Genomic DNA, 13,470 nt, shown 5'->3' with positions numbered 1-13,470 from the left:
CAGCGCAAGTCTGATGGCTCTCAGCTCTAACAGTTTGATATGTAGTCTGGACTCCGATGGAGACCAACGACCGCTGATGGTCAAGTCGTTGGTGTGGGCTCCCCACCCCGTGAGTGAGGCATCCGTGACTACCGTTATCTCCGGCCAGGGTTGCCAAAACTGTTCTCCTTTCAGAATGTTCTCCTGACAGGCCCACCACTGAAGGTCTCGAGCCACCCTGTCGGGAACCTGAAGAAGATCTGTCATTCTTCCTGAGAATTGTGACCACTGAGTCCTCAGTGCCCACTGGAGGGATCTCATTCTCAGGCGAGCCTCTGGCACTAGGAAAATGCAGGATGCCATGAGGCCTAGCAACCTCAAAAAGTCGAAGGCTGGGAGACTTTGGGCATTTTGGAACTTTGGTAACCATCTGTAGAATATCTTGAGCCCTCACCTCTGGTGGCGAGGCTTTTCCCAGGGAAGTGTCCAGGATCGCTCCGATGAACTGGAGTCTCTGCGATGGTATCATTTGTGACTTCTTTAAATTGAGGGAGAAGCCCAGTTTGTGAAGGGAGTGGCACACGTGATTTAGCTGGATCTGAGCTTGTTCCGAAGATACAGCCCTGATCAACCAATCGTCCAGGTAGGGGTAGACGTGAATCCCTTCCCTCCTTAGACCTGCAGCCACTACCGACATCAGCTTGGTGAAGACCCTTGGGGCGGAGGTCAGCCCAAATGGCAGCACTCGAAATTGATAATGAGAGTTGCCAATTGCGAACCTCAGGTATTTCCTGTGTTTGAGATGGATAGGCACATGGAAATAAGCGTCCTGAAGGTCCAGAGATACCAACCAGTCCTGGAACTGAAGGGCCTGGAGGATCTGAGAAAGAGTGACCATCTTGAATTTGTCTTTCCTGAGGAATTTGTTCAATTCCCGCAAGTCCAAGATGGGTCTCAGTCCTCCGTCTTTCTTTGGAATGAGAAAGTAAGGGGAGTACCAGCCCTTGTTCCTCTCCGCTACAGGTACCGGTTCTATGGCACCTTTCTCTAGCAGGTCCAAAATTTCCTGCAAGAGGAGCGGATCTGGAGCTTTTTGAGAGCTGATCCCCGGTGGATGACTCCGAGGTATGTGTAGGAAAGGCAGGCAGTAACCTCGGGCAACTGTTTCCAATGCCCAAGCATCTGACGTGATAGCCTGCCATTCCGCCAGATGTTGAGTCAACCTGCCTCCTACAGGTGTCCTGTGAGGCAAGTCCTCAAGAGTGGTTTTGGGGCGGCTGATGCAGATGCCGATGGTAAAGAGGCACCTGCTGTTGCTGCGGCTTTTGAATATCTACCCCGTCCACCTCGGGTAGTTCTTCTTTGTCCCCTTTGAGCCGGTCGTCCTCTACCTCTTCCGAATGCGGAGTAGAAGCGAAGGGACTTGCCCCTCGCAGAGGTTCCTGTGGGACGAAAAGGTGTCTGACGGATTGCAGCGCCTAGGGATTTTGCTGCTGCTTTTGAAGTTTGCAGTTTCTCTAAACTGTCATCCGCCTTTTTCCCGAACAAAGAAGAGCCATCGAATGGCATGTTCAAGAGTCTGGCTTGCACATCTCGGGCAAAACCAGACTTTCTCAACCAAGCGAATCTCCTGGTTGTTGTACTTGCCGCCATTGCTCTGCTGATACGGTCAGCTGAATCAATGCCCGTCTGGAGGGATTCGCACATAGCGTCTTTACTGTCCTGTATGATATTCAGGAACGCCTCCCTTTCTTCTCCCTTCGGGATGCAGTCAGCCGCTGTAGAAGCACACTCCCAAAGTGTATGGCTGAATCTAGCAAGGGTGCAAGTAGCATTAACAGATTTTAACGCCATGCTACATGCCGAAAAAACTGTCTTTGCCATAGCATCATATTTTTTTATCGTCCCTGTCCAGCGGGACGGTAGGATAAGCTGTCTTGACATCAGACTTTCTGGGGATGGGTGTTTTGACAAAAACTCTGGGTCTGTAGAAGATACCCTGTATTTTGTAGACAGTTTTTTATTTACTGCCGGGACGACATCTGGGGTTTCCCAGTTGGTCATAATCTTCCTCTGAAGAGCTTTATGAAAAGGCACCACAGGATCCTCCTGTGGGCCTTTGTCAAGAATATCCGTGAGGCCATCTTGTTGGAAAGATTGTGAAGGTGCAGACCACCCCATAAACTCTGTGATCCTGGCCATTAAGGCTCTATAGGGGGTTTCAGCATGCTCCCCCGGGTCTGGCCTAGCAAACTGCATCCCAGGGGAAGTGTCTAACCCACTTGCCTCATGTAAGGAATCATGAAGATCCTTTAATCTGTGTTCTTCAGAGGAAAATTCCTCTCTAATTGGGGTTACAGGTCCCTGCAACTCAAATGTGTCTTCCTGTTCAGACAATTCACCCTCTTCCATAATTGAGGACATAGTTCTCAATTGTTCTGAACTCATAAAGGGTGTAAACCCCATTTCCAAGGCAGAGGGTGCCGAACTTGTCATAATCGGCCTCGAAAACGTCGATGTCGTCGACGTCGAAGGCTTCGAGCGTGGCGTCGAAGTCGTCGACGCCGAAGGCTTCGAGCGTGGCGTCGAAAACAAAGGCGGAGGCCTCGATGACTTCGACAGAATTGGGATTCTGCTCGACAATCTCGACGCCATCGAGGACCTGGGGATAGTCACTGGGTGTGTCGTAAATGTGACTTTTCTTGGCGTCGACGCCGGAATGGAAGCTGGCGTTGAGTCGACAGACCCGTATGTCGAAGGTCCCTTCGACAACGGCGTCGAAGACACCGAACTCGGCGTCGACGGAACCTTCGTCGTCGGTGTCGACGGAACCTTCGATGAAGGTTTTGAGGTCATAGTCCTACTCGAGGGTTCGAGACGCGCTCGAGAGGTTTCCTTTGCCGGGTACTGCGACTCGCGGCGTTTTTGACCTTCGGGTCTTTCGACCAGAGCATCGCTCTCGGCAGTCTTCGAGGGGGTCGAGGCCGCTTTCTCGAAGACGCTCATCATATTTTTGCGGAATTCCTCCCATTCAGCCCGGGAACTATGTTTCGTGGGGCAAGGGATTCTCTTTGGAGAAACAGAGGAAGAGGAAGACAGAGAAGAGGATCTTCGACGTCTCCTCTTCGAATGCTTCGATCTCGAGGAGTGATGGGACCCACTCCGAGACCTGGAGCGCGAATGGTGACGAGGAGACGAATGTCTCGACTTCGTCGAGGAAGAAGAAGCTTTAAAAGTCTTACCTTTCTCTAGCTTCCCCCTACGCTCCTTCAGGGCCTTAGCTGTCATGGACATACAGTCCTCGCACTCCGAACAATGGTGTTCAGCTCCCAAACACCACAGACAAACTCTGTGAGGGTCAGTCAGCGACATCTTTTTTCCACAATCTCGGCATTTTTTGAAGCCGGATCGAGGAGTTGTCGGTTCCGACGAAGAAGCCATTGAGTACGGTATCGAATAACTCGAGGTAAATAGGATTAACCTGACAAAACTGAGCAATGGTATTCCGAGGCACTGAGTAAGCGCGGAAAAACAGAACTGAGCAACGGACGCTGCGCGCGGCCTTTATAGGCAGGATGACGTCGATACGGCGGCTGTCGAGGGACATCGACTCGGAGGACGTCGACGCGCAGCGCCCTCTAGAGAAAAATTTTCCGAGGCCAGCAGAGCTGGAAGGAGATATCTAAGATAAGGAATACGTCGGAGGACACAATCCCTTCGAAATAGGTGCTTCTATGGAACTACTGGGGAAAAATCCTAATTTGGTAAAGAAAAGACTTAAGCTGTTTGATTGGGAAAATACTCGTTTGAAAATTAGCTGTTCAAAGCTTTATACCCAAATTTTATCAGCAGGTAAAGGAGTAAGTGAAATGGAGCAATATCTAAAGAAATTTCCAAATAAAAAAATCAAAGTTGGTTTTATTAGATTTCGTATGAAAGTGTTGTTAACTAATGAGATAATAAGTGTAAGAGCTAGACAACTACCCATTGATGGATCTTGTAGATACTGCAAAGACAAGGGTGAAAATGAAACTTTATGCCATCTTATGACCGAATGTCATGAACTAGCAGAAAAAAGGGAAATGTATTTTAAAGATTATGTGTACAATGTATGGTTATTAAGGGATTTCTTATGGATCAAAATGTTACACGGAGATTCAATGTCTTTGATAATAAGAGTTTTAGCATTTATAAAATAAGTGTGTGAAATAGAAATCTAAAATACTGTAAAATTATTATGTATTGTATAATAACTGATTGTTAATTCTGACAGAATGTATATGATTTTATAAATTATGAATTGCTTCTTTTAAAGAAAATGTTTTTGTAAAAGTTTGTAAAAACTAAAACAAATAAAGAAGAAAAAAAAAAAGAAAAGAAGAGGCATGACCTTCAACAGACATTTTTGAGGGGGTCTGGGCCGCGTTCTCAAAACTTTTCATCATGGACTCTCTAAATGCTTCCCACTTTTTAGGGGAGTCGTGTTTAGTTGGACAAGTAATAACTTCCTCCGAAGTCGAGGGAGATTGGCGTCGTCTTTTTTCGCCTTTTTGGACGAAGAAGAAGAGGACTTCCTTGATCTACTCCTCGATCGTGATTTTTTATGGTGTTTTGCCGAAGACTCAGCCAAGTCTTTCTTCCCTCTCGAAGAAAACTTCGAGGATTCCTCCCCCACCGCCAGTTTACCTCGTCTTTCTTTCAATGCCTTGTGGGTCATGGATTGGCACAAACCGCAGTCATCGATCCGATGTTCGGACTAGAGACACCAGAGGCAGTTACGGTGAGGGTCAGTCAGCGACATTTTTCTGCCGCACCTTAGACACTTCTTAAACCCCGTTTTCGGAGTAGATGGGTTCGAGGAAGACGACAATCGCTTAAGACTGAAGTGCCGTTTTATTTCGATCCGAAGCGAAGCCAACGGAAAAACGGAACTGAGGCCAACGGGCGCGCTCGAGGCATTTATACTACGGATGACGTTGACACTCGACGGATGCTGCCAAGGGACATCGACGCCATCGCCTCGAGTAGAGCGCCCTCTGGTGGAGAGAGAAACAATGTCCGAAGCAGCAAAGCTGAACCTAAGGATATATCTAAGATGAGGAATACGTGGGAGGACAATATCCATTTGAAGTACTTCTTTGTTCTGCCAGTTGGTTCTTAATGTGAAAATGACATCACACACAGGCCATGTACATCACGTTGGTCATGTGAGTGGCTGGGGAATGTCGCCATGGAGTGCTGGGAGCTGTACGATGCCTGCACTGAAGCATTCCCTGCGCCAGAGCCCATTTTCTTTGAGATTGCGCATCGAAGGAAAGGATTGAAGATCAGTGCCACCTTGCTTTCGGATGTAGAACATTGTGGTTGTGTTGTCCGTGAACACCCCTACCACTTTCCTTTGAAGATCTAGCTGGAAACTCTTGGGGCCAGAACACTTCCCTTCGCTCTAGAACGTTGATGTGAAGAGAGTTTTCTTTGGCAGATCAGAGGCTTCCGGTGTGAAGATTGGCATTGTGAATCCCAGCCCTTCCTTGTACACTGTAATAAGATAAAAAAAAGTGGGATGATGGTGGATGCCACGCTCCACTTTCCCTCTCACCACAATCGTCTTTATAACATGCCACCAACAGTGCATTATGTCACAAAGGTCTTAACCTCAATGATTCAAGAGATGGTGTGATGGTCTTTCTTACAAAAGGCTCAATTGAAGTGCTGTGAGTTGAATTGTGGGAATAGCAGGAGACAATAACGGCCATCCCTCTAGTCTCATGTGGGCTTCCAACCTCCCTAGCCTAGGTTTCTCTATCCCTGATGCAGGTGAATGGAGAATGGTAACACCTACTGTCTAGGATGCTTACTATAGTGAGGGGCTAAAGGTTGCAGCCTTCGATCCCGCATTCCCTCTGGGGTTTTTCTAGGTGGAACCTGATCCTTCATTGTCATTGATGCCTGTGTTTCACAATGAGAAATTGTGCCTTTAAACTGCTCAGGTCATATTTGGTCTTCCTCTCTCATGCACTCATATTCATGACCCTGAAGTCTTGCCCTTTTTTCCCCACTCTCCTCTCCGCTACACTCTACCCACCCGCTTCCCTCCCCTCTACCCAACACTCCTTTCCACTCCACCCTCCCCCTCATCCTCCTTGCACTCTCCCAGTTGCCCTTCGTACTCACTCTCGCCCACTTGCTCTCAATCACTCTCCTCATTCACCATGCATGCACTTTCATACCAAAGTACTACTTTCCCTCACCAGTAGCTCACCTTTAACATGCTCTCCCCAAGTCTCCTCCACGCTCCGCTACATACAAATGTCCTTCCATCGCTTGATCTCTTGGTCTGCCTTCCTCCTTGACCTCACCTGAACAACACATACGCCCCTCTCCGGGTTGGTTTCTTGCATAGTGCGGTGCCGATAAGGACGGTGTACTGCTCTCTGGTTCGTGGTCTTCGGATATCCCTCGTATTATCTCACTGGTCGCGGGTAAGGGTGCTGAATCCTTTAGTTCTGAAAGTGAAAACGGGACAACAGACTGCAAAGTGGGCATGGGGTGATCTTCCTACTTGCAACCAGGCACATGAGGGTAGAACAGAGACTTATCTGTTAACTACCACACCCCACACCTGGATCAGGACTGAATCTGGCACAAGAACAATTTAGCAACGCTACTAAATGGTAAATGTGTAATTGTAGAATTTCTTTTGTAAAGGGCTAAATAAAACTGTACATACGTTACTTTGTCACTTAATGTCTGCCCATCTTTGAAGTAAATGTTAATAAATTACTCTGTCGCAACATTCCTACGTCATCTGCCACAGAGGGCTTGCCCATATTATTCTGCTGCAGAAAGCCCATACATCTGCTATTGCACTACCAAATACATGTCTTACATTTTACAGAATAATATTGCTCCTTCAATGCAAGTCTTCCTTCTAGGCTGAATGTACCATTTGGTGCGAGTCTCACACAAGGACTCATACACACGTACAGTATCACTAACTGGATGAGAGTATCAAAGCTTACGTCACATCACTCATGCTCACTGAGCGGGTGGCTCACACCTTTGGATTGTTTGGATGAGAGTCTCACCTTGGAGTGATCTCCAACCCTCATTTAAAGAGTCTTGCACTACACTAAACAGTCAAACACACTGGGTGAGTCTCACACCGTACAATAAATTCTTTTTGGATTTGCAGCACAGTCTCCCTCTTGGAGTGTTAGCTTCTCACTTGAGATGGGTCTGGCTGAATGGATGTAGGTTTCACATTTGAGAGCATAATCTCCATCAGCTGAGTCTTACTTTTTGGAGCAAATCTCACTAATTGGGTGTGAGTTTCACTACTGGGAGAATTCTCTGAATCACTGAGTTCACACCCATTTGTACTGGTGTTACACCTCCAAATACAGCACTACTTACTATTGTGAGTTGCACACACTAGTATAGTCTCAGTGGTCAAAGTAAGCCACACGGTGCGAATTGTGAGGAATCTGAGGGCATCCTCACTTCTTTCCCCAATATATCTTCCTCCCAGGAGGCCAAGGATAGGCTGTCGCTATCGGATCCTGGGGGTGGATATGTGAGGGAGGATCACCTGGGTGGAGGAGACTTGGGGAGTGGGGATGAGGCATCCTTGGGTGAGAGACAGTATTCCCCATTTCCCTTTTCTAATGAGTCTAATAACCCCCAGGCCTTTGAAGGTTACTACCAGTCCCTGCTCTATCTTTCACATCAACCATCTCCCAGTAAACACTACTCAGGTACTGGGATGAGGAAGAGACCCACAAGAGCCATACATACTCTTTTTATTGACTCTTACACACACGAACATCACTTTGGTAGTTGGATGAGGAAAAGGTATAAAACACTAAAGAAAGACTGTTGGTTTGACAAGGAGCAGTCTAGTCTTTCTGAAACCTCAATTGATGCCAGGAACTTTAAAATGAGGAGACTATGGCAAGAGGACGACTTCGGTTTCCTTCTTGGTAACACAGCGGAACGAGATGCGGAGAGCCGGAAAAGCTGCAGCAGCAGAGAAGCGGGAACCGGAGAGAAGCCAGGTCAAGACTCTCGAGTGAGCTTGGTAAAGCAGAACCGGCATTGTGGAAAGCTCCAGAGACGTTGGGAGCAGAGAGAAGCTCCCTGGGGTTTGCAGATGCAGGACCGCGAGTACGGTACTTACCGGTGCTCCAGGGAAGGCAGCGGCGTGAAGCTAAGTCCTTTAGAAGGGAACCAGAGACACTGGAATGGTGGCACAAAGTAGTGAGAACCGAAGGAGGTTTTCCAGCGCCACACCGAAGCCGACAGACTTGCGACTGGAATCCAGTGAGCCTGCCCAGAAGGCAAGGGGAAGCCAGGGTGTGTCAATTTCACAAAAGAAGCTAAGAAAACTTGAAAATATTAAAAAGGTACGAAAACAGCAGACCAGGAACTTTTAAAGAAGCATTGCGAAGAGTCAACTAAGCATTACCAAAAGTCAAACAGACCTCATTAAGTATTGAAAACCTGTATTCAAGACCAAAGTGTGATGAAACCTGGCAAAGAGCGCTTTTAGGGAGAATTCTCTGTTAGGGCTAATTTCCCAAACCTAGTGAGTCCCCCAGCAACTTTGCTGGATTTTTGGGGTTTATTTTTTTCTCCTGCTAAGAGTGAGACTCTTTTTCTCCCACTCTTAGGCATGATTTGAGTACGTCCTTTGCCTGTAACTGTGTTTTATGGGCTATGGGGTCTTTTACTCCATAGGGCTTAATGTGTTTTTGGTATGTGTGTTACACAGCACCCTCAGTGCAGTAACACAGGGGTGTCATAGTGACCCCCAAACATAGACTCCATACCCTCGGACTGACTACTGTCTCCCAGGGCATGTAAAGTCACCATTGGCTTTACTAGTCTCAAATTGTGAACAGAACCAGTACAAACCATCATATTGTGGAAGTACTGGTAGGGGTAATCCGATTGCCCATGGGTCTGGTTTCCAAGGGGGCACTGTCCAGTCCCCCCTTGTCGAGTTTCTGGCTGGTGGCAGTGGATACCACGCGAAATATTCCACTGGAATATTTCCTATGGGATTTTCCCATTGATTTTAAACTCAGCACTTTTTGGTGCAATGTTAAAGATACCGCCGGGTTATTTAATATTTATTCCCCGGTTGGGTCTTTTTGCCAGGACTCGGTTTTAAAATGGCGTTTGTGTTCGCCTCTGAAACTCTAACCCAAGTTGAGCCCTTTGTTCCACTTTTTGGCAGGGTTCTCCACAGAAGCCCTCCAAATGGTGCCACTCTGTCTGGGGTCTACAGGATGTGTGGGAGGGGGATTAAGCACCCTGGACTGAGTTGCCTTTGCAACTCAAGTCGCACTCTTGTGTGATTGGCCCAGTGGTGAGCCGCACGGCTCACCACTTAGCATGTTTAAGTGACAGCTAGGACTGGTGAATGGGGGTTTTCTGCATAAAAGCAGGGCTTTGGGGACTGGAACTTCAGAAGTCGCCACAGGACCTAAAGAATCCAAAGAGGGGAGAAGCTGAGCCATCTACAATGATGACACCACCGGTGGAGCCCTGCTGTACGAACTCACCACTTCCCCGACGACAGAGGAGATCTTCTTCCAAGAGAGTCTTCTTCCCTTTGAGCTGGTGTGACCAACCAGTTCGCCTTTTTCGCCTTCCTGGACGTCTTGTGGTCGAATCGCCTGTGCCAAGCACCCCGGCGGCCGGATAGCCACGCTTCACCACTACCGCGAATAAAAGGGTTGTACCTTTTAATCGGGAAACTCCGCGGCTGGTTTCTTCCCTGGCAGTGCAACGACCTTCAGCTTTCGTCCCACGACTTGCACCCGCTGCCAGGAACAACTGCCACCGCTGGAGCTTTCTCACCATTTCAGGTACTATGTCCCGCCTGGTCTCCCTTGCAACAGATTGTCCAAGGTGTCCCGTAAATCCTTGACTTTCTAACTGGGTTGACCTCAGACCTGCTAACTTTGCCTTTCTGAACTGATCCAACCTCTTTTTGACTTTTCTGCAAAGACTACGTGCATTTCCACTATGAACTTTTTGCTCTACAGTAGACCCTGCCTTTCCTGACTTGCTGTGGTTTCTTAAAAGTGTTTATACTGTTTTATTTTCCTACTCTGCCTTTTCTCTCCCTTTTTAAACGAATCATTGGAGTGCCATCTACAGTTACGCGCTCACCTCTGTTTTGCTAAATAAGTGGTGTCTTAACCTAGACTTGTCGAATAATTAACTAGGGAGGTGTATATACTTATAGTGACTGTTTTAACTTGCTATATATTAGTGCCAGTGTATTTTCATAAGTGTTTTTAAATAAATAATTATATACATTTATACCAAAGCTCTGGTCAGTGTTTGCTTCTTCTACTGTATTTTTAGCCCTATTGTGTATACCCTATATACTGGTCAACTCTTCTTGAGAGAAGTATGACTGCTCAGCCACAGCTACCAGGTAAATCTGGGTGGTGCAGACTGCTACCAATTGGGTTTACTGCTTACTCCTGTGGTCTTAAACTTTTTGCAGTGGTCCCTAAGGGAACTGCACAGGTTTCTGCCTAACAAGGGCCAGATGTTTTGGTCAAAGTTTGTGCATCTTAAGTAGCTTTGAGTTTTCACCCCAAGTTACTAGGGTAATCCAGACGTGGAACCCTTGCTCACTGTTAGACGCACAGCTCCACCTCACTGACAAGGCCATACCAGGCCGAAACAGGTGACTGCTCTTAGGCAGGACAAAGACTGATATGTAGTGAACATTTCTGTTCCGTGAAAGGATGGCGAGCTAAAGCCTCTGGTTGAGACTCTTAACCCAGGATACAGGCCGGTAGAGAAACACTCCCAGGACCCCCCTTGTTTGTGCATATTAAGTATCTTTGCGTTTTCACCCCAAGTTACTAGGGTGATCCAGATGTGGAACCCTTGCTCACTGTTCTTAGAGAGGCACAGCTCCACCTCACTGACGAGGCCCAAACAGGTGTCTGGGGTTGCTGTTGGTACTCTTGTTCAGAAGAGAATTGCCTGGCCTTTTGGTGCTGGACTGCCCTTGGGCAGGACAAAAACTGATATGTAGCGGACATGTCTCTTCTGTGAAAGGATGGTGAGCTAAAGACTCTGGTTGAGACTCTAACCCGGGATATAGGCCAGTAGGGTAGCCAGTTATAATGTCGAAAATAAAATGTCGAAAAAAATAATCTTGTAAAAAAAAGTAGAAAAAATAATTAGCATGTGTTTTTTTTTACTTGTATGTTATTTTTGGGTTTAGCTGGTAAAAAAAAAACGGAGACACTCCCAGGACCCCTCTTGTTTGGTCAAAAGGATAGACACAGTGAATAGGTTTCCCATCAGGAGAGGATACTGGGAAGCCTAGGTTGGTCTTTGCAAAGGCTACTAAACAAGTGAATAGTGAAAAAATAATAAAGCATCATGGACATATGAAATAAGAATAAGTCGAGCCTCACTGTAAAACTGAAACTGTGGCAAAATACCTATGAAGCAAACCCAAGTAAGGTGTGTCGGTTGCATGATCTGTAATGGGTAGACCGGGTTGGCCGACAACTGCGTCTAGACCGAGTACACCCAACAAAGAAAAAGCTACTGTGATTGAACCAAGGAAAACATATGAACTGAAATTGAGGAACTGAATCCACATTTGATAACGTTAACTATTTGAACCTTAGGCAAGGGAAACCCCTTTTCCACCCAAGAGGTGGAAGAAGCTCTGAACTTTTATTTGAACACTTATTTGACATTGTATACAGTTAGATGTGAGGGCAAGTATAGGTTTTGGGAACAGACAAGACATTTGCTTTGGACTTCCTTACACAGACTATCAGTTTTATTTAGGTAGGGAATTCCAACCTTAGAATAGGGTAAGTTAGGCCTTTGTCCAACCCTCCTTTTGAATTAATAAAAGTTCATATCCCAAACTCTATTCAGTTGTCTGTGTCTACTTTCTGATGCCTTCACAGAACAAAATTATTTGACAACTGTTACGGCAGAGAGCACAGTCTCGCTCACAGCAGGGTGGAAGCAGTTTAATTTTTTGCATGTAAATCTCATAACTTAGGGCACACTGCTTAGGTTGAGTATCACTCTCCAAGTACGTTTACATTATACTTAAAATTGAGTGCCTTGAGGGTTACAATTGTTTTCAATAATTTATAAGCATGGCAGCGCGCGCGTGCAAAATGTAAAACTGACTTGGCGGAGCACATCCGCAATCAATAGAACGTTGGAAACTACAAAACGAACCCTACAAAAGGAACCTGCAACAGGGCCGAAGGCTCCAGCGGACGCAACACCCTCCTCAGCTGAGAGGGGGCACTCTTGTATGGAAACACTGAGCATGACGGGACCCTTGAGGTTCCGGCGCTCAGTAGTTGTAGTACAGACAAAGAAGGAGTGAGTTCACAGACGCCGCAGGGAAACCGATATCTCCTGACACCAGGGTCGGGAAGGCAACAGGGAACATGCAGCTGCACAACGGAGCGTAATCATCTCCTCGCTGACACAGTCGGCAGAAATTGTACAAGCATGCCACCTAGTGGCAGATAGAAATACTGACATAAGAACAGGTCGGTGTAGGAGATTTCTCCTACTAGTATCCAAAGAGGCAGCAGCTGTTGTTGCAGAGAGTGCCAAGCACAGATATACAGGCACAGACCCAGGTTAAACTGACACATTTATTACCCAGACCCAGATCCACTTTGCTGAAACTGTGAGATGGGAGCAGGCCGAAGATCCCTGCAAATAACCCACTGGCATTATGATACACAGCTCCAGTGAAGAATGCTAAGAGCCCCATACCAGCAGTCAGTGGGCAGCGTCCAACAAAGCCTGGGCAGTACCCTGTGTACTGGGAACAGGTTTGGGGGGATTATCACAAGGTATGAGCTTGGTGGAAGACCTTATTAATTTCTCCCTAAGGGGAGAAGAACCAAAGAGGTAGCGAGAGGGGCAAGAGGGAAGAAAGAAGGCCCGAAAGGTCTGCAGCAACCAACCTCCCTCCCACCGAGCACACCACGCAAGAAGAAAGTCCTACTCAGAGGGCGTAGAGGAGGAGGAATAGGATGAGACATCCGAGGCAAGCTCAGAAGAGCGTAGTACATCCTCCCCAAGCCCTCCTAACAAGCATAAGGCTGCCAAGAAAAGAAAAAGGCAGAGAGGAGGAGGAAATGGGCAAGGCATTTGACCCAGACTCACTTATACATCCCAGGTCGGCAGAGTGGGAGCCCCTAGCCAACATTGCCTATTATATAAAAAGCAAATCCATATCTCCCTATCTAAAGAAGCCAGGAGCAAATTACGAGCGGAATACCTCAGGCCCCAAATGCCAGATAACATGGTGGAAATGCCAGAAATCGATGAAAAGATGTCATTTATGGGGTGCTATGGCAGGGACATCAAGAAGGGAATAGCCAGGGAGGTCGTACCAGGATAAACTAGATGTCCTGGGTCCGTCAGCAAAAATTTGGCAGATGTGGAGGAAGCTAG

The 13,470-nt window shown here is 47.1% G+C and overlaps 1 protein-coding gene across 10 annotated transcripts in view; it reads right to left on the bottom strand.

The window, feature by feature from the left end:
* Positions 1–13,470, bottom strand: part of PPP4R1 (protein phosphatase 4 regulatory subunit 1) — a 1,265,416-nt gene that overhangs the window by 487,633 nt on the left and 764,313 nt on the right. The window lies entirely within an intron of this gene.

The sequence above is a fragment of the Ambystoma mexicanum genome, chromosome 5p (genome assembly GCF_040938575.1).
Source record: "Ambystoma mexicanum isolate Mex_15411 chromosome 5p, UKY_AmexF1_1, whole genome shotgun sequence".
Classification (NCBI taxonomy): domain Eukaryota; kingdom Metazoa; phylum Chordata; class Amphibia; order Caudata; family Ambystomatidae; genus Ambystoma; species Ambystoma mexicanum.
The sequence above is the reverse complement of the archived record's forward strand: the minus strand, read 5'-3'. Positions and strand labels throughout refer to the sequence as shown.